At 42.1% G+C, this 25,557-nt stretch overlaps 1 protein-coding gene across 5 annotated transcripts in view; it reads right to left on the reverse strand.

Moving 5' to 3' along the window:
* The window catches only part of LOC124605404 (C-terminal-binding protein), a 191,474-nt gene that overhangs the window by 145,873 nt on the left and 20,044 nt on the right, over positions 1-25,557 (reverse strand). Inside the window, exon 1 of one of the 5 annotated variants that reach the window (XM_047137052.1) lies at positions 8,607-8,628. The exons of the other annotated variants lie outside the window; for them this stretch is intronic. The gene's annotated coding sequence lies outside the window, so the exon portion shown is untranslated. Of the gene's footprint in view, positions 1-8,606; positions 8,629-25,557 lie in introns of those variants that run through there. 5 annotated transcript variants of the gene reach the window in all.

Genomic DNA, 25,557 nt, shown 5'->3' on the forward strand with positions numbered 1-25,557 from the left:
TTGAGAGGACTTTCGCTTAGCTTCCCTTCCAATGACTTTCACGAAATGCATCACCCTCCCTGGGAACTGAACTAAACATTTTTGTAATTGCCTGGATGACACACGAGATCCTGGTTATGCAACTGAACTGAATATGAAGGGTAACAATAGTTCATAATCAATAAGTGAAATGAAAATAAACGAAATTAACCGAATCGCTGATGCAATAAAATGACTCTTTCGAAGGTCTACGGCTCACTCAAACTAGTAAACTCTCATCACGGATTCTCTGAAGAATCCAGTTCCCATGTATGAAAGCTTCAAATGTCCGATTTCATCACGAAGGAGCTAATTTGTCACATATGCGACTCTGAGCACGTAAAATCTTTTTTGACAATCAAAACCGTAATTATGTTCGTTTTATTAGTTTCTCGAATTATTCACCAACAGACTAACGACATCAAAATCAAATTTGCGAATAGAATTGGCAGCAAAGAAGTAATAAAATGTCAGGCCTTATGCATGAGCTTTACTACAGTTAACATGTACCTGGTGATCAAAAAGTCAGTATAAATTTGAAAACTGAATAAATCACGGAATAATGTAAATAGAGATGTACAAATTGACATACATGCTTGGAATGACATGGGTTTTATTAGAACCAAAAAAATACAAACGTTCAAAAAATGGCCGACATACGGCGCTTCATCCGATCAGAATAGCAATAATTAGCATAACAGTAAGACAAAGCACAGATGATTTCTTCACAGGAAATGCTCAATACGTCCACCATCATTCCTCAACAACAGCTGTAGTCGAGGAATAATGTTGTGAACAGCACTGTAACGCGTGTCCGGAGTTATGGTGAGGCATTGGCGTCGGATGTTGTCTATCAGCATCCCTAGAGATGTCGGTCGATCACGATACACTTGTGACTTCAGTTAACCCAAAAGTCAACAATCGCACGGACTGAGGTCTGGGGACCTGGGAGGCCAAGCATTATGAAAGTGGCGGCTGAGCACACGATCATCACCGATCTTTCACGCGTCTAGCAATATGGGGTGGTTCTAATAAAACCCCATGTCATTCCAAGCAAGTGTATCAATTTTTACCTATCTACATTATTCGGTGGTTTATTAAGTTTTCAGATTTATACTGATTTTTTGATCACCCGGTAGTAAGCGATAATTTTTTCCTTTCATTGTTTCGTGAAAGTGCTGACGAGATAGTGTGTGGAAATAGTTTGAAATTGTGTGTAAAGTTTGTTGGAAGTCGCAAAGTGCTCTCATTCTCAGATACTAGGTGAATATAGTCTGGGTAATCCTTACACCTGAGTTACACTGCCTTAAGCTATTCACAGTTTACAACTGTAATATCTGTCTTAAAACTTTACCCCAAGATCATACCTCTTAGCGAATGGATGACAAATTTAAATTTATTAATTCGAGAACTAATTATATGATTTACTGGAAAACTGTTATTGCCCCTGGAATGTGTTAGGACAACCTGCAGGAACAGTGAACCAAGTTTGACGTTTAGTAGCAGAGATTTGGTATCCAGAGCGTTCTTTAAACACTAGAGAAGATACAGTAAAAGCCCAATATAGTGTGCTTGATATACATAAGGATACACTGTGGTGTAAAAATCTTATAACGGTTTGCATGCAGCTTTTCAATATTGTCTTACTTCTGCAATCCTGAACCCCTGTTATGCATTTAGTAAGCCTGTCTTGGCGAATCATCCTGACCACTATTAAGAATTCTTGGAAGTAGTGTCCCCACTTTATTAAGAATTCCTGGAACTAGTGCCCCCACTTAAGAAAATTCAACAGATGAAGAATGTAGTTACACAGGTTTCCATAGCAATGACATTCAGTCTACACATGATAAGCTGTGAAAGTCTTGTACTCATCTCTGGGCACTTGTAGACAGAAAGGTACCGATTTCAAGGTTCATAGGTGACATGGGGAAGAAGAATCTACGTTCTCAGTAGGTGTGAAATATTGGAAAGTATAAACAACGTGATTACGTGCATGCATAAACAAAGTAAACCAAATCTTAGTTGCACTGATGAACATAAAACACGCAAAAATGCGTGAAATGACTTGTCAAAAAAGCAACCGACTTCTTTAAAGCAATGGAAAAGTGAATCTAGAGCAGCTTGCAGACATCAGACACTGTTGTAAATAGGTATCTTTGTAATTCGTCTTACACACCGAAGTGCAGTACAGTGTTTTACTTGTAACTACTGGAATGTTATTGTTGGATCGCTTTTTGAATGAAGTTGACCGCATTGCTGCATTTGGTAAGGTTTTTTTTAATTTTCTTACTTCTAATGTTCTTTAAATTTAAACACTGTACAAGATACATATAGTGTAACAGTGCGTTAGTGCTTTTTACAGGCTCGCCAGGCATAGTTTGCCATTTCTAGCTCATTCTCCATATACCGTCAAATACGGGCAGAGGACTTGGCCCCTACATAAGTCTGAAACTTTTCGGAGCATTGGTATTGAGCTGTAGTAATAGCATTTTCAGTCTTGATTATCTTTTGCTCTAACAAATAGTAAAAAGTGCGTTTGTCAACTTCAATCAGGAGGTGAAGTTGACCGATTATCCGTTATGTGATAAATGTGCGTTGTTTAGGACTCAAACTTTATCAATGATTGAAAAATAAATCTGGCATAACAACTGAATTTTAATACTTATTTCAGGTTAACATACACACAGAAAATTTAAGGGGTTAAAAAAATGTTATCATAAATTTGCTTTACGAAATTCCGAGCGAACACTGTCCTTCAGCACTAAAAACCGACCATCTTTTGTTTTACCCGACGAGCATGAATCTGGTTCATCAGGATCACTTAGGTAGCCTGACCGCTGATTTTGCCGTTTAAGTTTTCTGTGAGGCAGATGTAAAACTTGAAGGTTATATTTCTCCAAGTAACCCGATTGACGATTGTACACACTCACCATTTTCACATGGAAGTCCTACGCTCCCAACTATGGTGCAACAAACAACTGCGGCCTACATCACTATTGAGACACTTGCAACAATGACTTCCACTTTCAACCAAGACCCTTACTAACAACTGTTACTTTGTTAATTAGGTCACATTCTTGCCAGCCCCGAACGTTTGTTCATGGAAAAACCTTTCTAAGAAAGACGGTCAACATCTCTACCAAGATTTGTTAAGGTTTATTTTTTGTCTATAAACAACAGATTAACCGTTGTTATTGCTCTAGTTGTCGCGAAGGTCAATGCACGACATATCTAAGACGTGAACAAGTGAGTTGCTTTATACGTCACAAAAATATAAGTTTTAGCTCAATAATAATGGATGTACGCAATACTGTAGATTTAGCCACTGTCACAATGAAGAATTTCTGAACAACAAACATAACTAAAATAAAAGAATTTTCGTCACTAATGTGTTTTTTTTTGTACTTGGCGTTCAACTTCACCCCCATTTGACGGTCCCGTGGTTAAGCTAACACGAAGGGTTAAAAACATGTCCCCCAACAACAGCGTTATATCGGGCTTTACGGTACTTTAAGAAAAGTGTCAGCATTAGGAAAAATTTATTTTAATTCAGTTCAGCAGGAGGTTATTATATGTGACTACACGCAGTGTATGCTGATACTCGTCGCAAGACCACAGAGACAAATTGACAAACCTTGGGTCGTGCCTTTGCGAGTGGTGTACGCTTTTCTAACTATACGCCACGGACTGATGCCAGAGGCTCCGCCATACCTTTATTCCGGGAAGTGCTCCTGTAAGCCATCTTAGGCATGTTAAATACGCCGTGTTTTACGAAATTTTGTTCCTGTTGCATCCTGAGGTCGAGGTACCGTCAATAGCATATTGCAACAAAATCAAGACCTCAATGGCTGGTAGGAGAGCCTCCGGAGACAGGATTTTAAGTAATAGTACACAGTGAATCGGTATTTAAGGCGTAACGAGATCGATCTACAAGAAGACGGAGTCCAAGTACAGCAAACAGAATGAGCAATCACTAGAGGCTATGTCCTTCACCTTCCTAAATCCTTGCCCAATTACGTTCACATTTTTGCGGGATGATGTATTTATTTACTCTTATTAACTGTTCCACATGGAGGAAAAATATTGTAGCAATAAAAGAAAGATGCAAATATCGAATGCTAGACGCAGAAGATGCACTGGTAACCCCCAGTGTAGTACATATTTGCACGAACAGACTTTGTATCTCTTGAAAAACCGTTAGATGACTCTATGGAACGCTTTGAAAGTGTCAACGTAAGACTGTTCTACAGTTTACAATCATTTGACAGTTTAAAGAACAAAGCACAAGTACTCTTCTGCAACGAAGGTCACTGTAAACTTGCCAACGTTTGGGAATACTTAAACTGGCCGCGAAGGCCAAGTAGCCGCGACGTGACGGGATGGGAACGCACAGCACGTGCCAGTCGCAGGTGGGGGCGACACCGCAAGGCCGCTCCCAGCAGCTTGTGCAACAACCTGACCCCTCCCCGGTCTCTCTCTCTCTCTCTCTCTCTCTCTCTCTCTCTCTCTCTCTCTCTCTGTGTGTGTGTGTGTGTGTGTGTGTGTGTGTGTGTGTGTGTGTGTGTGTGTGTGTGTGTGAACAAGCACAAACTCACTAAATTATCACCTATAAACAAATAATCAGTTTTCCAAGACCGCCCCATACGTATGCGAGGCGTGAGAGGTTATTGTCTACTTGGCATAATTGTAGATGCCTTTTAATTATTCCTTTATTATACTAAGGTATACTGGTAAAGGATAACGTCACCTTTCAGCCACATGCCCATAGCGTACGTATGACTAAAAATTCTGCCAAGATAAAACCTTCTAATACCTCCCTTTTCCTCTAAGTAAAACAATGATAATATTTCTTAATTCCAAGTCAAAGTAATCAAGAATTGTTCGATTTCACAATATATGCATTGTAACACTGAACAACAATGTAATAGTACAATTATTTTGAAGAATCAACTTTGAAATTGACGCCGGTATTTGATTGCTATTTATGGGAACAACTCTATGCAGTTATTATTCGAAAAGGTGGTAGATTCGCTGATTGGTAGTACCTACTGTTTGTTTAAATAACAACAAAAAGGTTGTCAGTTCGAATGGTATTTAAGACGGCAACAACGTTGTGCTGTTCGATCTTATACTGGACCTGTCAGTCATCTAGAAAAAGGATGCACTGGGAGAATACTTAATACAATCACAGTAGTCCAAGTGGAGACATTTTTTTACAACCGAAGGAAATCGCAGTGAGTTACACAGTGATGAAGTTTGCGGAAGCTGTTGCGGTAAATCCTGTAGGGACTGTAACTCGCGTAACAACAATAACTGCCCGTCAAGAGGTTGGCATTATGCGATACTTTTTTATGGCCGTTATGTAACGAGATGAGAACTCGCCGCCATTGTTGGCGATGAAGATACATTTCTATAATTTGTAAATACTGAATGAAATTAGGTTGGGCGGGCGAAAATAACTCGTTTTGCGGAGGTGTTAACGAAGTTTAAAGAGTCCAGTGAATGGATGACAGCAATACTTCAAAACGGTCTCACGGACTTCCACCGACTCTCCCGTGGCACCTACTCTTGTTCTTCATTCTGTACAATACACACATAAAAAAAATGTTTGCATCACCTCGGTTTCGTTATCCTGAAGGAAGTCATTCACAAGATGTGCACGATGGGGGCGCGAACTGTCGTACATGATGACGTATGCCTCGCTAAAATGCTGCCGATGTGGTTGCGCCATCGGTCGGAGGATGGCATTCACGTATCGTACAGCCGTTACGGCGCCTTCCACGACTACCAGCAGCGTACGTCGGCTCAACATAATGCCACCCCAAAACAGCAGGGAACCTCGACCTTGCTGCACTCGCTGGCGAGTGTGTCTAAGGCGGCGTTCGGCCTGGTCGGGTTGCCTCCAACCACGTTTCCGAAGATTGTCTGGTTGAAGACAAATGCGACACTCATCGGTGAAAAGAACGTGATGCCAACCCTGAGCCGCGGCATGTTGTTGGGCCCATCTGTACCGCGCTGCATGGTGTCGTGGTTACAAAGATGGACCTCGCCTTGGGCTCGGGAGTGAAGTTGCGCATCATGCAGCTTATTGTGCACAGTTTGAGTCGTAACACGAAGTCCTGTGGCAGCACGAAAAGCATTACTCAACATGGTGGCGCTGCTGTCAGGGTTCCTCGCGCCATAATCCGTAGGTAGCGGTCATTCACTGCAGTAGCAGCCCTTAGGCGGCCTGGGCGAGGCACGTCATCGACAGTTGCTGTCTCTCCGTATCTCTATGTCCGAACAACATCGCTTTGGTTCACTCCGAGACGCCTGGACACTTCCTTTGTTGAGAGCCCTTCGACACAAAGTAACAGTGCGGACGCGATCGAACCGCGGTATTGACTGTCTAGGCATGGTGAACTACGGACAACACGAGCCGTGCACCTCCTTCCTGGTGGAATGACTGGAACTGATCGGCTGTCGGACCCCTTCGTCTAATAGGCGCTGCTCATGCATAGTTGCTTACATTTTTGGGCGGGTTTGGTGACATCTCTGAACAGTCGGAGGGACTGTGCATGTGATACAAAATCCACAGTCAACGTTTATCTTCACGAGTTCTGGGAACCGGGGTGATGCAAAACTTTCTTTGATGTGTATGTTTGGATTCGGTCAAAATAATAAAATCACGTTGTCTGCATAAAGCCGATGTACTGCTTCTGGAGCCCTAGTTGCAAAAACTACTCGAGGATGGCCTACAGTTTTCAGTTAGTTGACAAGTTCCTCTATGCTCTTCCGCTTCAGTCACGTTGACTTTTTTTCCACACACTTAGGGCGCATAGAGCGTTGGTGATCCAAAATACACTCCTGGAAATGGAAAAAAGAACACATTGACACCGGTGTGTCAGACCCACCATACTTGCTCCGGACACTGCGAGAGGGCTGTACAAGCAATGATCACACGCACGGCACAGCTGACACACCAGGAACCGCGGTGTTGGCCGTCGAAAGGCGCTAGCTGCGCAGCATTTGTGCACCGCCGCCGTCAGTGTCAGCCAGTTTGCCGTGGCATACGGAGCTCCATCGCAGTCTTTAACACTGGTAGCATGCCGCGACAGCGTGGACGTGAACCGTATGTGCAGTTGACGGACTTTGAGCGAGGGCGTATAGTGGGCATGCGGGAGGCCGGGTGGACGTACCGCCGAATTGCTCAACACGTGGGGCGTGAGGTCTCCACAGTACATCGATGTTGTCGCCAGTGGTCGGCGGAAGGTGCACGTGCCCGTCGACCTGGGACCGGACCGCAGCGACGCACGGATGCACGCCAAGACCGTAGGATCCTACGCAGTGCCGTAGGGGACCGCACCGCCACTTCCCAGCAAATTAGGGACACTGTTGCTCCTGGGGTATCGGCGAGGACCATTCGCAACCGTCTCCATGAAGCTGGGCTACGGTCCCGCACACCGTTAGGCCGTCTTCCGCTCACGCCCCAACATCGTGCAGCCCGCCTCCAGTGGTGTCGCGACAGGCGTGAATGGAGGGACGAATGGAGACGTGTCGTCTTCAGCGATGAGAGTCGCTTCTGCCTTGGTGCCAATGATGGTCGTATGCGTGTTTGGCGCCGTGCAGGTGAGCGCCACAATCAGGACTGCATACGACCGAGGCACACAGGGCCAACACCCGGCATCATGGTGTGGGGAGCGATCTCCTACACTGGCCGTACACCACTGGTGATCGTCGAGGGGACACTGAATAGTGCACGGTACATCCAAACCGTCATCGAACCCATCGTTCTACCATTCCTAGAGCGGCAAGGGAACTTGCTGTTCCAACTGGACAATGCACGTCCGCATGTATCCCATACCACCCAACGTGCTCTAGAAGGTGTAAGTCAACTACCCTGGCCAGCAAGATCTCCGGATCTGTCCCCCATTAAGCATGTTTGGGACTGGATGAAGCGTCGTCTCACGCGGTCTGCACGTCCAGCACGAACGCTGGTCCAACTGAGGCGCCAGGTGGAAATGGCATGGCAAGCCGTTCCACAGGACTACATCCAGCATCTCTACGATCGTCTCCATGGGAGAATAGCAGCCTGCATTGCTGCGAAAGGTGGATATACACTGTACTAGTGCCGACATTGTGCATGCTCTGTTGCCTGTGTCTATGTGCCTGTGGTTCTGTCAGTGTGATCATGTGATGTATCTGACCCCAGGAATGTGTCAATAAAGTTTCCCCTTCCTGGGACAATGAATTCACGGTGTTCTTACTTCAATTTCCAGGAGTGTATGTATGGAGGCGATCATTAACATTTTTTTCTGCATCTGTAAGAATCTCTCTCTCTCTCTCTCTCTCTCTCTCTCTCTCTCTCTCTCTCTGTGTGTGTGTGTGTGTGTGTGTGTGTGTGTGTGTGTGTGTGTGTGTGTGTGTTTCAATTTGTTTTCTCCCAAAGTTTCTACCAGACTACGTCTTCCGACATTCACAGAAGATCGATGTCCGACTAGTTTACAAAATAAATGAAAATTAATGCACAGCGCGAGCTGCCAGTACATACTGCAAATGCAATACAGCCTCATTTTAGTTCGGCCATTTGATCACGGAGCTAGTCTTACCTTACACTTAGCTTGAAAGAGCTTGGCTAAAGCGCGCACAGAAACTGCGCCGTGGCTGTGCTCGCATTTCCTAACAAGAGTGCAGCAACGGCAGCGAACACCCACCTGTAACGAGCAGAGGTCCATTAAAACATTTACGACAGCGCGATAACGTGTAACGGGCGCGAGCGGATGCTGGTCAGTCTATAGTACTTTACAACATATCTTTATGCCGGCTATCGCCCTAAGGTCGACTGCCTAGGGTCTAGATGTGTCAATGAGATGCGCACCTACGTCAACACAACTGCGAAGAACTCGTGTACAAGATGTCGTGCCTTTAAGACGTCTTAAGAAATTGAACACAGCATATATACGCAAGTGATATACCGGACAGGGTGGGCAGCAATTAGCAATTGTTTGCTGATGGTGTGGTATACAGGAAGGTGTCATTGGATGACTAGGAAGATACAAAATGACTGACAAAATTTCCTGTTGGCGTGATGACTGACAGCTATCTGTAAATGTTAAAAAAAAAGTGAGTTACGCATTTGAGTAGGAAATACGAGCTCGTAATATTTGAATACAGCGTTAGTAGCGTACGGCTTGACACAGTGACATGGTTGAAATATCTGAGCGTAAAGCGATATGAAATGGAACCAGCCGTGTGAACATTGTGGTATTGCCGGCGAATGGTCGATTTCGGTTTTAAAATAGGAATCCCTAGATGGAAGGCTAAGTTCTTTTCGATTAACACTGCTGAGAAAATGTAGAGGATCAGCATTGGAAGCTGACTACAGAACGACGCTACTGCGCCCAACATACATTTCGCGTAAGGACCATGAAGATAAGATACGAGAAGTTAGCTCTCATATGCCGAGTCCTTTTTTCGTCGCTCTATTTGCGAATGGAATAGGAAAGGAAATGACTAGTAGTGGTACACGGAACCCTCCGCCATGTATCGAGTATAGGTGTAGATGAAAGCTTTCTCTGCTCTAAGGAAATTGAAGGAATTAACTATATCGTTCACTATCAAACTTCATCACAGTGGACAGAAAAAAAACAGCAGCAGAAAAAAAAATATTGCTCAATATTTTCAGAATCTCAACAGCTTGCAAGCCTCGCTTACACCGAGCGATATTTATCGTGCTTTGGCCAATGGTATAAATTTTCCTCCTCACTTCCATTACCCGAATGAAAAACATGTTTTCAGACAATAATTACTACTTTACAGTGTTTCAAATGTACAGCTGTTGGTAGTCTTTTTATTTTTAACAATAGTCTGTTCCGTTTGCGCAAGTAGATGGAGTCCATAAACAAAGTAACGGTCAGCCAAACTCTAAACGACGTGATGAGCCACGGCCATCGTTTCCTACCAGCGATAAATACCATGCCTGTCGTTTTCCTGCTGAATTCTTCCGACTCCTTGCCAGTTATTTTCCACTGTCTACAACAAACACACTGGACTGGAACCATTTCCCCAGAATGCAATGGTACACAACTATCTACGCTGGCCTTTTTCACTAATAACTGAAATAGGCCTAGCCCAGAAAATCTGCAGCCAAGAGATGCCTGACACCGTGGCACTGTCATCTCACATTTTGTTAAACAACCACTAAATGGGACGACAAGTTAGTCTTTGCAATTACACTCAGTAATCGTCTGGAAAACACTTTGCGTAGTACAAAAATCCTCATACTATATAATTCTACAGCCTCTCGTGGTCGTTGTCACTCAAAATGTTCAGGGTTTTTAGGTCACATCACGTTTCTTCAAACGATCGAATTTACGACCCCTCTGCTGCGATCTTCTACGCGATCTTGTTATGTCCATTGTAGACTGAGCGCCTTGAGTGCTTATCGGCAACGGAACCACAAGATCCCGAAGATCCCAGCTGAGGGGTGTCAACGTCCATCATTTGAAGAAACCCGATGCGGCCTAACAACCTAGAAGATTTTAACGTTAATTCTCATCTTATACCGAAGTCCTTTGCTTCGGAAGGTCCTTACCCTTGCTTATTTCTAATTATTTTAATAATTTCCTGTTTTCTGCAAGTCTAGAAGAGAGAGTCTTTCAATTGTCTCTATACTTAATCACAATTGCCAACACTAAAGAGATGAGTACCATTTTAGCTTAACATTGTTACGTTCCGGAAGCGTTGTTTGACTATTTCACAATTCTAGATGCTCGAAATAGCCATCAAAAATGAAACATATTCATGCGAATTCTGTTTTGAGATTGCCTCACGACCGCACAAAACTACTTTTGAATAAATTTTCTGGAAAAACCGTTAGTGCACTCTGATACTGATGTATGCTAATAGACTGTAAAGACAGGATGAGTATCAGTAAAAAGGGACCGGAGTAGAACCTGCATAATTATGTACACACACGGTGAACAGGTAGTTTGCAAGCTAACCTTAATATGATTACTGACGCCAATGATCAGTGCTGCAACACAAGTTAACAATGTCACACGCGTGCAACTATAGTCCGTCATAGAGCTTTCGGCTGTCACGAGCCTATACAACGCGTTAACAACTTTACTGCATACGTTTCTGTATCTGCCGAGTTTCTGCAAGGTTGTTTCCATGCACTCCAGTTGCGTCGCTTCATCGGAAAGACGACAATAAACGCATTAGGGCGGCAGTGCTGCGCCAGCAGCGACTCAGCTGTTTGCGCCGGCTGACTCTGCGACCCTGTAAACAGTTTTAGCAGTCACGCAACGCTGCACTTGTTTCCTAACGCAGGCCGCCTCGCACGCCGCCTTGGGCACAGCACGGCGGCTGCCGCGTTATCGACGTCTCGGCAGCGGCGGCAGAGTCCGAATACGAGGGCGCGCTCACGCCCTTCCCTGCACTGTCAGCACGTTCCTCCCCGCCTGCTGACACTTCACGAGCTACGGCACTGACTACAGTCACCAACATAAGGACCGGTTACACATTACATTCACTGCAATCTAACGTAGCGAAAATGGAAACCAGTATAATTGTATATAATACTCTTAATTACTCAATATCCAACACTTCGTTATCAAAAAATGTTACTCACAGGTAATTTATGTTTCTTTGTTCAGTAACTTTCGTATGAACCATTACTCTACCCAACGACACGAATTTAAGCCATGAGCGCCTAAAGTATGTATGCGTAACCTTACTCGGGTACACAATTCATACATACCAAACAGCTGTCTAATATCAGCCCAATTATAGAACCCGGTAGTAGAAAGGTACAACAATCTACTGGAACAAACGAATAGGTTGCAATGAAAACTTGGCTACCTGCTCGTAACTTACGGAGGGTGTCAAAAGGGCGTTATCTTGCTACAATTTTTATTCACAATCTCACGCGTAGTTCAAAACCATTAATTACACCAATCTTTCTTAGTTTTCTGAATAGGAAGTAAGTTACTCGAACTACGTTTTCAGCATACCGCAAGTGTTTTAGCACCCCCCGTTACACGCTGGGCTGACTAAATACTCCGTAACAAAATAAGTGGAAATCGTGCGGTAATACCTGATCGGCTTTCTTTCAACGCATCGCTAACATACTACCGATTTTGGGAACGCTCACAAATTAACGGCAAGTCAATTCCCTCAAGCTGTACTTTTATGCTGAACTTGACTCCCACGCCAACGAACTTTCAGACATAAATATATACGAAATGAAGCTTTCTGCTATCTTTTTTACCTAACCTATAAGCAGGGCAAGGGTGGGAGTGCAGCACAACCCAAGTGCTGGAAACTACCGAGCGGAAAATACTCCCGTTTTCATGGTCAATACTACAACCAATTTAACTCCCACCATACACCCACAAACCAGAACCTTTACACTTAAGATTATTAGTCTTGATAAACTTCTCGCCCTTTTTAGCAAATCTGGCAATCAGTCACAAACCTGTAAAAGGATAGAAACGTAAATTGCTTAGCAAGGTTAGAAGAAGGGCAGGTACCTGCATTATCACGAATGATACACAACTCTCAAATATTTAAGAATGACGATGACCATGTAAACACTGATTAAAGTACAAACGTAGTATTTGACCACGCTTACAGAAACTTTGCATCACAATGTTAATGGTGGCAAACGTATTATCAACCAATACAAACAGTTGCGGCGATGTTCACCAAGTCCTTCAAAGACAAAATTCGTGGAACCTTGCTGACGTTTAAACAGTGTAATCTCCGTAGAAATGAATAGCATGGCGTGGATAATGTGGAATGGGAAATGAACACTGTCAGGAGGCAATTAATGTCCACCTAACTGTGTAATTTGAAATACGACACCATTAAATGTGCTTTTTTTTCAAGTCAGAGGAACTGCAAGTATTTAGAAGAAACCAAAAGTATTTAGAAACTATGTGTTTACTTGTGGGAAACAGTCGTAAAAATTGATTGCCATATCACTTAAATTCAGTAAAAAATTAGAAATTTTAAGTGTAAATACAATTATCTCCGGCAAGCATAAAAGTGTTTTGGCGAGTAAACAATACATAGTTTCAAAGCAATGGTTACTGAAAATACAAGGAAATACTTAGTAAATATTTCACTGGATGTTAGTTCTACTTCCTAGGAACATTTGAATCATTTATTGACTCAAGCCATGGGTGCCCGGCCCACGGATGATCGAGGAGAGGGAGGAGGAGGGGGGGGGGGAGAAAGATAGTGATGCTCGCGTTGTATTTATTTAGTGTTACAAATTAAAAAATGCTTGGTAACAGTGTTTGCAGATTTTAACACAGTAAATACCAAACACTCGAATGAGTCGCCTTCCACCAACAATCGCAGTTACGCTTAATTGCTTGTGGACTGCAACTGCCACTCTCACCATCTTAGTTTGTTTTTCTATACTTTCTAGTGTTGACAATAATAAATAATTCTTTACCATCGTGGACGTATTAGGACAATGTAAATGTTTAACCGATAGCGAATTTATAATGAATTAGCTGCAACCAGCTTTTTTAGGCGTCTATTTTTCCACGCTGATATCTGAAAGTGCCTGGCACGCCATATACAGATGTTTTTAGGGCAGTTGTAAAACGTCACTGAGTAAGGGAACGATGTTCACGACGCACATATAAATGTAAATATCGGAAGGCGGGGTCAACATATATTTAATGTAATCCTAGAGAAGCATTTTTGAGGCATAATTCGTTGGCCCTACAAACAGTTTCAGGGACGCTACAGCTTTGATTTTATGCGTAGAGGCGCTTCCTTGCATCATATCGTGAGGCGACCCACGAACTTTACAAGAATGACTCTGACCCCGGGTAGCCAAAGATGCTCATGCCCGACGTAAGTCATAGATGTTTGGTTGATTGGTTGATTTGAGGGAGGGCACCAAACAGTGAGGCACATGATCTAGGATGGCAAAAAGAAAGGAGGAGGGGGGGGGGGGGGGGGGGGGAACTACATAAACAGCACAGTCCACATAGATGTTGGGGGGTCTACTTATTCCTTTTTTTGTTACGCCTTAATGACATATTAAAATAGAGTGCAGTCAGACTGAATAAATCTTACATTATCGTATTTACGTAATTACCCGACAGTCGACTGCTGAAACATAAAATAATTCTTTCCAGGAGGCTGGTACACAGTGCTAACTATGGATTTTGCATGAAAAGGGATATTATTTCCCTGAGTACTGAAAGCAAACTTCAACTGTAACACAAACAGGGGCACACTTTCCTAGTAAGGCACCATCTTTATCAATGACTGAAAGATTTAGGTCACAATGGAGTATTTTATGAACTATGTGAACGTATCAGAAAAAAAGATTGAAGGCAACAGTGATCGTGTACCAGTGGATCCAACTCCTGCGGTAACCGCCCAACGCCATTAAAGCTAATCTTATGAGCAATTGTTGCAAACCTTTACCAATAAATTCAAGGTACAATTCCGCAGCTGTTCACCGTAGAGCGAACCAATGCTGCATTATATCACATTTTAAGTAAACAGCAAACTATCTTTTTTAGCTTTTCCTTAAGAAATTACTATCGTAAAAACGCATTAGTTCGTTATGTGTTGTCTTACACATTCTGTTTCGTGTTCGTTTGTCGACGTTTACGGATCCAAACAAGCAAATTGTGCGCAATACGATTGGAAGGCACGTTGTAGATGTCAACAGCACAGTCCCGCCAGATAAATTTTCCACTACACGAAAGTAGAGAGCGTATGCTATGAATCACCAGCCAGATATGGCGCTTTCGCCGCAGATTCCAAAACGTTCATTTCTGGAAGTGATAAGGCGACCCCATCCGCGCAGTGTCTCCGTAAGCCATCATTTACATAATTTAAAGTTACAACTGGCAATTGCCAGTTAATTACATATAGTCTGCTTAAATGGACCCATATGTCCACAAAACATGCAGAATAAAATGACTACAAGACAACGTTTAAGGAGAGAGAGAGAGAGAGAGAGAGAGAGAGAGAGAGAGAGAGAGAGAGAGAGACGACATCTTAAAGAATCTTATCAGATCAGTCGGGTTTCACTAGTGGATACCTTAAATTTCAATGGGGATCATTTCTACAACGAGAATGATTACATAGAGCGAAAGGAGACAACTAACTGAAAGCGATTTGTCATTCCTCATAAAAAAGGAAAAACCATCATCGTCCCAAAGCTTTGTTTCACCATCACGGTGCTAGAGTCCATATGGCCCTCTTTGAGGTGGGCTGTCGTTGAGTTTCTCCAACATTGAACTGACACAGATAATTATGGGGAGGTGAATAATGAAATACGATCCCAATGGAGCTGATCTGAAACCTACCGTCAGATTAAAACTGTGTGCTAGACCGAGAGTCGACTCTATGCCTTTCTGTAGGGCACTTGGCCGCGAGGGGCAACAGTCCCACATTCTAGTCGAAGTACCACACGCTATTTTTATTTACCAGTAGGTTTCAAATGAAAATAATCTTACCGTCTATAGTTTTCCGTTACTTCGGTCCAATCTCGCATTTCGCATTCAGATTTTTGGAACTTGGGCCTACTTCTCATACAGGAGACTAACTTTGCAGCGCGATGCAGTTTCAGTTACACAGGCTTGCCTGTGCATCCAAATACACTCGACACTACACAGTTTCGCATTATCCGCTGATGTTCACGTAAACATCTCTACGTGCTCCAAAATCACGCCAACTGACGTAACAATGTCCCGAATCATATTTTGCAATGAATAAAATTACTGTTTCAAGATATTTGAAAAGATGTTAGACTTCCGTACATACCTTGTATAAAACCCCATTTGTAAAATCAATGGGCATCACAACGCCTCGTAACGGTTTGTCAGTGTAACTTACAAATCGTTGTGAACAACATTTGCTGTTTTCGTTTCCCGGTTCTGGTGAAGGCTAATGTAGGCCTATCCCGTTTAATTTTCCTTAATTGTGTCAAATGGAAATGAAATGATAATTAACTTTCTGAAAGCGTCGCCGAGGTCAAACAATACATCAGCGTTGAGGCATTTCATAGGTCAGTGGAAGAAGGAATATTGGTTTCCTAACGGCAAATCGACGAAAATGCCATAACTGAACAAAAGCTCTGATTAATCAAGTATGGTGGACATCCACCATGCCCTTTTCGAAGCAACGTCTTGCACCTCAAGCCACTTAGACCATGGAAAACTTAACATGTAATTACTGGGGTTCTTACTGGTTTCGAAACTACTTTTGAATTCAGTCCATTGCTTGACGTACATGTGATTATGAAGGCAACTTATCAAAAGCATTTTCTAGTTACTGTCAAATAATATCCGAGTACATAAATGTAGCACAGTATGGTAACACGAATTTTGTCTACTTACCAAAGTGACATACAATAGGAAAGAAAAACTGGGAAGTACTAGATGATTACTTGTCCAAGATATAAATGTTGCGAAGAAATTTTAAACATTAATAACTGAAAGAAACGTTAAGCAAGTACGGTACCCCTTCTGGTGTCTGTGAAACTAAAAAAAAAACTCCAGAAAGTAAATTTAAAGCTGTTGGAAAAAATCGGATATTTAGAATTTGTTGTCCCCAAAGGTTGAAAACGTTACGTATTAACCACCTCCACTGTTTATGTCCAAGAAGCGGAGAAGGAAACTAAGGAAAATTACAGCACTACTGATTTGAATGAAGTTGCCAATCTTTGCACCATTCTAATATTATCTAGAGGCATAGAAAATTCATGCAGTCTTTCTCAGATAGTACTTCATTAAACATATCTGCAAAAAAGTGTTAATATTGTTTTCAATGCGATTAACACAAAATAAGAACGGCAACGGTCCGAACTCACTTTAATACTGCCCGCCTGATGATATCTCTATGTATGTCGACTCTACACCCAAGATAGCATGACGCATTCTTCCTACGGAAAAACACTATTTTTATAAATTTTGTTTGATACCCCAAATAATCGTACTTGTGGTGAAACTTTCAACGAGATCTTTCCTCTGACTTGCTTCTCTAATTCCGGTAATATTTACGAGACACATGAGAGACCTTTCATTATACTGTCATTTGCAATTTAATACAGATTTTCACATATATTCCAGCGAATATTTTAATTGTCTCACTTTGCATCCTCGAAGCGCTTCGTATATTTTTCACAAAGACAGCCGACTCAATCTCCTAGCTAAATGCGTTACCATGCTACACCAATTATAATTTTATACAAAGCTAGTTCGTAAAAATTACGCGGGCGCACTTGCACTGGTACGACCACGTCGTAGACAAAAATAACGGGCAACAAACAAGTACAAACACGGTCATCAGTTGTTGAATCCACCACTAATTACAGTTATTAGCGAACCAAATCTGTCAGTATTTTGTCGCACGAGAAAGTTCGACCGACTGCGACTAACTAGTCTTTACGTTGTTCCGAGTAAAATGTTTTTTATAAGTTGATACCGTATCTGCATAATTGCCTTTCTCCATGAGTTTCGCTATAAGTGAGAAGACGGAATTCATACCAGTTGTCACACAGATGGTCACTATTCGATGTATGTCATTACGTTTAAGCCAAGAACATTATCTGAAATTCTACAGTCGACGGCGGTTAAAATTTTGGGCAGCAGTATTGTGAATCACTTCTGCTACCTTTACTGTAGACGTCTGCGACTGCCTTTCAGCTTTTTATCAACTCAACGACATTGAGAGCTGTATCGTTTGTATTTGTACTTGTGCGAAAAGGTAACTAGGATAATATCTGTTTCTCCCTCAGAATAAAAAAAAAAAACTGAAAACTGAGTTTACTATTATCTGCTTTTGATTTTCTACCCTTAATTTTATAGTTCCTATACCATCCGTTGGTGTCGCTAACAGCCTAAGACTTTTTTTTTTTATACGGGGGCGATGGAGGGACGGGAATTTGAGGTATATTTCGATACGATTCTGCTATGGAAGGCTTTCACGAATACATGCACTATTATTTTGAGGGCTAAACTCTTTTTTTTTTTAGCATCTCTCTGCAGTAGTCACTTTTTTTACCACCGGATTTTTCAAACCACCTACAACTGCGACGGGACAAAGATGTCCCATCTCTAGTTGATGCGCCTTCATCTTGTTCTTAGGTTTTTATTTAAGAGGGAAAAGTTTTTTCGTAGCAGCCACACTAATGGTCGCTTTGTTTTAATTCTGAGCATCAAGCACAGTAATGCTAGATACTTACAATTTATTTTAAAATATTTTCATGTAAAACAAAAATTGAATTTCATTTGCGTACAATTCAGTTTGAATATACGAATTCTTAATAACTGTTCACATTACGACTAAGAAATAATCATATGGTAGAAACACAGACAAGTCAAGTATACAGTGCAAAATGATTGTTTTCTGCAAGTAACGAAGAACGCAATGTACAATCAGTTTATTACCATACATTAATAATGTAGGTTCAACTCTGAAATATCATCAAAAGGTAAACACGAATGTGTGTGTGAGTAAATACATTCCTTCTTATATACCTACAGATAATCGTTATCTTTAGACAGTTTTGCACTCTGTATGGATATAAGTAAGTGTAGCAACACAGTTCCTGCAAGCAGGTTCGTCACAAGATGCGCATTTTTATGAACTTCTCCCTTATTTGTAGAAGTTTCACACCTGGCAGGAGCTACAGCATCCACCTACCTCTGATGATTTTAATAGCTAGAGCTCTGGCTTTGGTCTCTGCATCACCTTTGGTAAGTTTCTCCCAGACCTTGAGAAGCAAATCTTACATTTTTATTTTAATATTTGTTGGTTCTCTGTAGATTACCTAAGTACTGACTAGCAGCATTTATTTTTATTTCAAAATAAACTATGTTGAGAAATACCACAAGCCAAGAACTCTCCTCCCTCTCCTAAAATAATTACAAGAGGGAGAGGTGCTTCTGATGTGAACGGTTTGAAGTGTTAGAGAAAGATAAGGAAGTAGTTAGAGAATATGTGAAAATGAGTAAACATTTGGTGGTCCATGTAATATGCGTAAGAGAAGAAATCTGGCAATAGATGGAGCAACTAAGCAAAAACGTGGTTCTCGACACCGGTGATGGGTACGTGGCACTCAATTATCGCGGGCACTGACACCAAACAAAAGATAAAAATACACCGACAACGAAATGGAGGGCACCATACGCATTTTAAGGCTAGTAACCATAATAAAAGCTGGCCGCGTGACACTTTTTCATGACTAATTCAGAAAAAGTTTGCAATAACCCACTTTACATCTTTAATATGCCAACGGCTCTCTCGTTCTACTTTAAACCAGTACAGGCGCTAGCTAATATGACCCTGCCAGACTAGCTTCTCCGCATGAATGAATATACTGAACGGTTTACGCAGCAGACATCGATACGCGGCCAAATAAGAAAAAATCTGTAGCAAACAATTCACACGGAATGTAATTCTGCACCATGATTGCTTTTGCTGCCATAGTTTCAATGAAACTTATTACGACTGTTTTGCAGCAGTTTCTCTCTCTGAAGATTCCTTAACTTCGTACTACCGGCGGCATGTAGGGCCGTGTCATCATTCACAAGGAGAAAAATTACGATGATCTTAAACAGAGCCCGCATTAAAACATGCTACACAGTGTCAACTCTTGTCACATTCGTCTGGAGATAGCCATAACGTGTGACTGATACTGACTCGTAGCAATACCTGTCATTTTCTCGCGATATGTCTCAAATGCTTCGGCGTTCGCCGCCATTCCGCTTGAACTGAAAGACTCCAACTCCGCTGGATCTAAAATTATAGATGATTCTTCGCGTGCTACCCGTCAATGGGATGGAGGAATGTATTCTCATTTATCTAAACGTTACCTTCATGTGGGATATGTATATAGGCGAAAGTCTTACAAAATACACTCTCAGTGAGGTAATGTAGCGTTAGTTTACTTGCTGTCTAATAATTTTACAATAATTTTTTTAAGAAACCGCGTTTAATTTTCTCAAGTCTGCCACGTGAAACTAATACAAGTTGTCCTCCCTCTCTGCCCTCTTCCTTACTCGTCTCTTGGATATGTTCCTGCCTTAAACTCTCATCTTACTGACTGCAAAATGATTTCATACTTTTAGATACTTCTTTTTATTTAACTTCAGTGTGATATGTTGTGGAAATAATCTGGAAACATGCCGTTCCATGTTTTAACTGTGTCAATTTAAGTAAACCAGATTTTATGACTAGATTAATGTGAACTGAAGAATGTGAAACATTGTAAAAAGTGGCACATTATTTCGTCGTCTTTCGTACTACTTTTAATGTATTACCCATTGCTCCACACAACTCTATCTTCCATCAGTACAGATATATCCTTCACAGAAAAGTATATATGAGCAGTGTTTTGCAATTGGTTTGCGGAAGACAAGGATACGTTTTTAGCACTCTAACCTTACTGCCTTACAGCTTTCTTCACATCTTTCTTCGATCTAACATAAAAATTACATTATTTCCCTTACGATTTCCGAAAAATGTATTTCGTCACGATTTTACAAAGATAATGGCGTGTGCACCAGGTGAACATGCACGATGACCAAATGTTGAAGTGACTAAAGGTACTTTGAGGGGAAGGCGAATTTTGCTCTCTCTTTCGTACAATACACACATAATGAAATTGCAAGAAAGAGGGTTGGTTTTTTTTTTTTTGGGGGGGGGGGGGGGGAGGAGACCAAACACCGATACAGCGATGTCATCGGCCTCATCGGATTAGGGAAGGATGGGGGAAGGATGTCGGCCGTACCCTTTCAAAGGAACCACCCGGGCATATGACTGGAGCGAGTTAGGGAAATCAAGGAAAACCCAAATCAGGACGGCCGGACGCGGGATTGAACCGTCGTCCCTCCAAATGCGAGTCCAGTGCGCTAACCACTGTGCCACCTCGCTTGGTGCAAGAAAAACTGTGACAAGGATTGTATAATCTAAACAGTACACTGAGAAGAGAAACAGCAACTACTATCAAAAACAAACCTTTGAGACAAGAAAAGTTTGGAACAGATCTTTGTGTGGATGTACAACACGGAAGAAGGAAATTAAACGAGCAGAAGACTTCGAAAGGCGGTGTTACAGAAGACTGCTGAAAAAATAGATTGACCCAGTGCCGCGTAGGAATGGAAAACTGCTTTTGGGTTGGAAACAATGTGGCAAATGAGCTGATAGAAGACATCGAGCGTATACGACGGCGCGTTCAAATGGCTTAATACCTTCTTTGACTAACTGGAATAATAAAGAAATACTGAATACCACCACCTCAGGAAAGATAGCTTGTTCAAAAATCAAAAGAATTCATTTCCTGCACGGAATATAAGAACATTCATCACCACGCGACATACTTCCGTAGATAAAGACTGAAGCGTAATTTGCAGAAGCGTACTATCCATCATAATCGGAACGACAAGCATCAATGTGTTTGCATGAAACTGGCATTTCCTCACATTTTCGCGAAACAGACGAACTCCATAAGAGTGTCCACCCAATTGCCGACAGTAAACCACACCGGCTGCAGCACCTAACTGCAATTCGATAGCCGTGTGTGTTCAGACCCTTGCAACAATATAGAAGTTTGTAAAACCGGTCTGCACACTCAAAAGCCCAAGATGTTTCGTATGGTTATTGTGTAGGATTTCCAAAGCTCCTGCTATGGTTAAAAAGCAATACACAGTCTGATTCGAAAGATCAGTATATTATTTTTGCACATATTGTGATGTACAAACAACAGCAACTTTTAGTTCCTAGACGGTACCCCACAAAAGGCTGTACCAGCACATAAGCCACTATATGTTCTTCCCAGTTCTCGCACGCGATGTTTCACGATTCACGGTATACTCGTCTCTCGGTGAATTTGGTTGATTGGTCGGTCGGTCTCTCTCAGATTTTTGGAGTTTGTCTATGTAAAAATCACAATTTTTTTACTTTTGTGATGAAATGTAGAAATCTAAGTCGTACTTCAGTCAGCGATCAAGATATTACGATGAAGCATTATACCCAAGTGGATAAACGTTACATTTAAGGAAGCATCACAATTTCTTGTGCCCTTGCATTTAAGGCTTGTTACATGAACTTTTTTTCTTTTGCTTGTTTAGCGAAGATGACCGTTTTATAACTTAAAACTCCATTATCAGTGTAAGTGGTAAGGTATTCACTGAGTTCCCATATGTCCAAAAAGCTGAATGCTTGAATGGTAATTTATCAATTGCCACAGAATGCGATAGACTTTTTGTCTATAAGTAACAATTATTTGCAGATATACCAGTTACACTTCTCATAATTAAATTTTATAGAAAGGCAGGAAAGTGGGTGAATGTCCGATTGATGTGATAACTGAAATCTTTCATATGAACGCTGCTATTTGATTTGCTACTTCGAAAACTGTCGGAGGTTTACTATAATCTATTACGACCACAAGAAAATATAATACATCAAATATAATACCGATTGCAAACTACTGAACTGCTGTTCCGAACTCTGATGGCGTTACAGTTTTTTCCCCCCTCTTTCCTGATACCTTTGAAGACGACTTATTACGAAGATCGTTAATATAAAGGTAGAGAAACTTAGTACGAACGTTGAGGCAAAATCTGTCCATACAGTAATCGTAATGGATAATTGTCTCGCTATTGGGGAGACAAAAAAGTATTACAAGACGGTCGTTACCGTGCATTAATATTCTGCTTCTTAAAACCAATACAGACATGTGAACTACAATGTTTTCAAATTAAGCTTGCCTACCACAAGCTAACAATTCTCGGTTTCGTTTCGTGGTTGGTACAAATTTCCACGGCATAAGCACGCAGGGAATACTGACGTCCATTACTGTTTCCACCAATATTTTTTCGTCACTTCGTAAATAAGACAAGTATGCCTTCCGTGATGAAACTGCACAAAGGAGCACAGGTAGTAGGTGTGAAGAGTGTTCTATTTCTGATTCCAGATACAGTTACAACGACGCTACTCGCGTTACCTGCGTGACACAGGTGGGAATGCCAGACGCCCCAAAATTCTGGACTCGTTGGTCGCTAATACAAAACGAATGCGACAATCCCGATGGAACGAGGTGCTTGATTACTTACTTTTAGCGTTCTAACAAGGCGGGGAGATTAAAGGAATAGTATTGATAGGAAATACTATAATCTAAACGAAATACGAGTTACGGGAATATACTTACGCAAAGATCTGCCAACGATACTACTGTTCATGTTCGAAGTACGGAACGATTGGAAATTTTTTTATGAGTGAACAACCATTTTTGCGTTGAATATTGGTAAGGTCAAATAAAGCTAAGACGAAAATTACGCAGGGTTGTTGAAGATTAATTTTAGCATGAATACGAAGAACAGGAGGTATCCTACGAAACACCACTGCACAATGTGACTGAAGGGAATCAGATTTGTATGGTTTCGGGTAACTGATGAAAATTTCTTTGAAGTATACGACCTGAGAACAGTACTGATTTCCAACAAACAGTGGAATACACTTAAAAAATTAGGAGCATTAGATAGCTGGGGGCGTAAGGAAGTTTTAAACGCAAGTGGCTGGGAAAATGTGATTTATGAGGTACTAGAAAGAACGGGAGGAGGTACTTACACGCTAAGAACTAGCTCGAATTTTTGAGGAAAGATATCGTCTGTTTCCTTTCGACAGCAGCCAACTTGTCATTCGCTTTAATACATTTGGGAAATCCACGGAAAACCTAAATTCCGATGGTTTTACTGGGATTTGGACGGTCGTCCTCACGAACTCGAGTCCACTACTCTTACTGCGCCACCTCAATAGATGAGACAATCGGCTTACAACTCTTAACCAAAGCAAGGGACAAATTGATGTAATGAACTTTAGGCAGTGGAAGGAACAGCACAGGGCGAAAATTGAAAGAAATATATTTGAATCTCTAAAACAGGTTATCCTTTGGTGTGGTAGGTAATGGGAGATTATTAGCAGAAGACAGGCACGGACGGTGTGAAAACACAACCGAGAGAAGGTGTAATAATACAGGGCACGAGTGATACTACGAACCTGATGGCGTTATAACTTTGGACAAAAAGGCCTCTAAGGAGATCAGAGACTATACTGGGACTAAATGGTAATACACTTCTCTTGATCCCAAAAATTATTTTATGTATCATTTCCTGATGCGTCATGAGATGAAAAAATTGTTCTGGTGACATTTATCACTGGAGTACGCAGAAAAAAATGATCGTCTAAAAATTCTTACAGAGAGCTGGCGATAATAAAAACGTTGTCCCAAAATCAGCAATGATAGTTCACCCAGTGCCACTATACAATGGTGTAATGATTTGCACTTTTGAGTGCGGACAACGTTACAGTTCGAAGAACTTTTCTTCTGGAGCTACTATTGTCAGTAGCGTCTTCAAACACGCCTAACTATGCAAAACGTGTCGTTGTCGGCGCTAACAACAAGGGCACTTAGTCTGCTACTTGTTTAATGTATCTTCGGACCTGTATCCTTCTACGGAATGTAGGTTTACCTTTCTTCCTTGCGGAAATAGCAGCTAAACGGGCTTCAGCATTTGATAATGAAAAAGCAGGAAGTAGAGAACATTTCTGTAGGTCAGCGAAAATTTTGGATGACATTTGAAATATCAAACGAGACTGGTAATAGCAGTCTCGTGTCAGGTGGTAAGACGTTTGGCGAAAGAACAATATGGACGAGTCGAGCGGCGCGGCGACGAGCGATAGGTTGGCAGAGCAGCATGGCGTGGCAACGCCGCGCCGTGCGCTGGCCACAGCCGCTTGCGGATGGCGTCCCGTCCCGTCCCTTCGCTTCGCTTCCCACTGCTCCTGCAGAGCAGGCCGGCCAGCCGGACACGGCGTGCCCTGCCGCTGGGAGGGAAGGAAGGTTGGTGTGGGGAAGAGGTGGGTGGAGAGCGGAGCGCTAGCGGGGCGCTGGGAGGGGAGGGAGGGAACCGGGCGCCAGTGCGGCCGCGTCGACCTCTGCGCCCAACGGCTACCAGCCACCCACCCACCCAGCCACTAGCTGCAGCAGCACTTCCCTCCATCTTGTCCTACAGGGGTGAGGGTGCACAGCTCTTCGCTATCTCCGCCGGCTACTTTCGACAGCTGGGATTCTGTACACACGTTTCTTTCGGTACCCCGGCGATCACCGTCTACGAGTCAACACCATGAGCTGTTACACGAACAGATAGTGGCACGTCTTCGTTGCCGTCAGAAATACAACACCTGTTTCTCTGTGCCATCATGACAATCAACTGCCTAATATCTATACTTAACCTATGTAGGTAATTTTTGTTTCCATTTCACACAATATGCCCATCATACGCCAGAATGATGGTGACAATTCTTCGAAACCCCAGTTTCCTGTTAATGTAAACAGACACCCTCAAAAACCAAATTAATACGATATAGCGAGGCAATGGTGAAAACTGGGCACACCACATAACCTACAAAAGAAGGAAGTAAATAAAACCAATTTTAATCCAGGCTCTAGGTCTACTCATTACCTGACGCCAAGCACCGACTCAGCTGCCAGTATCAAATGAAATA

The sequence above is a fragment of the Schistocerca americana genome, chromosome 3 (genome assembly GCF_021461395.2).
Source record: "Schistocerca americana isolate TAMUIC-IGC-003095 chromosome 3, iqSchAmer2.1, whole genome shotgun sequence".
Taxonomy (NCBI): domain Eukaryota; kingdom Metazoa; phylum Arthropoda; class Insecta; order Orthoptera; family Acrididae; genus Schistocerca; species Schistocerca americana.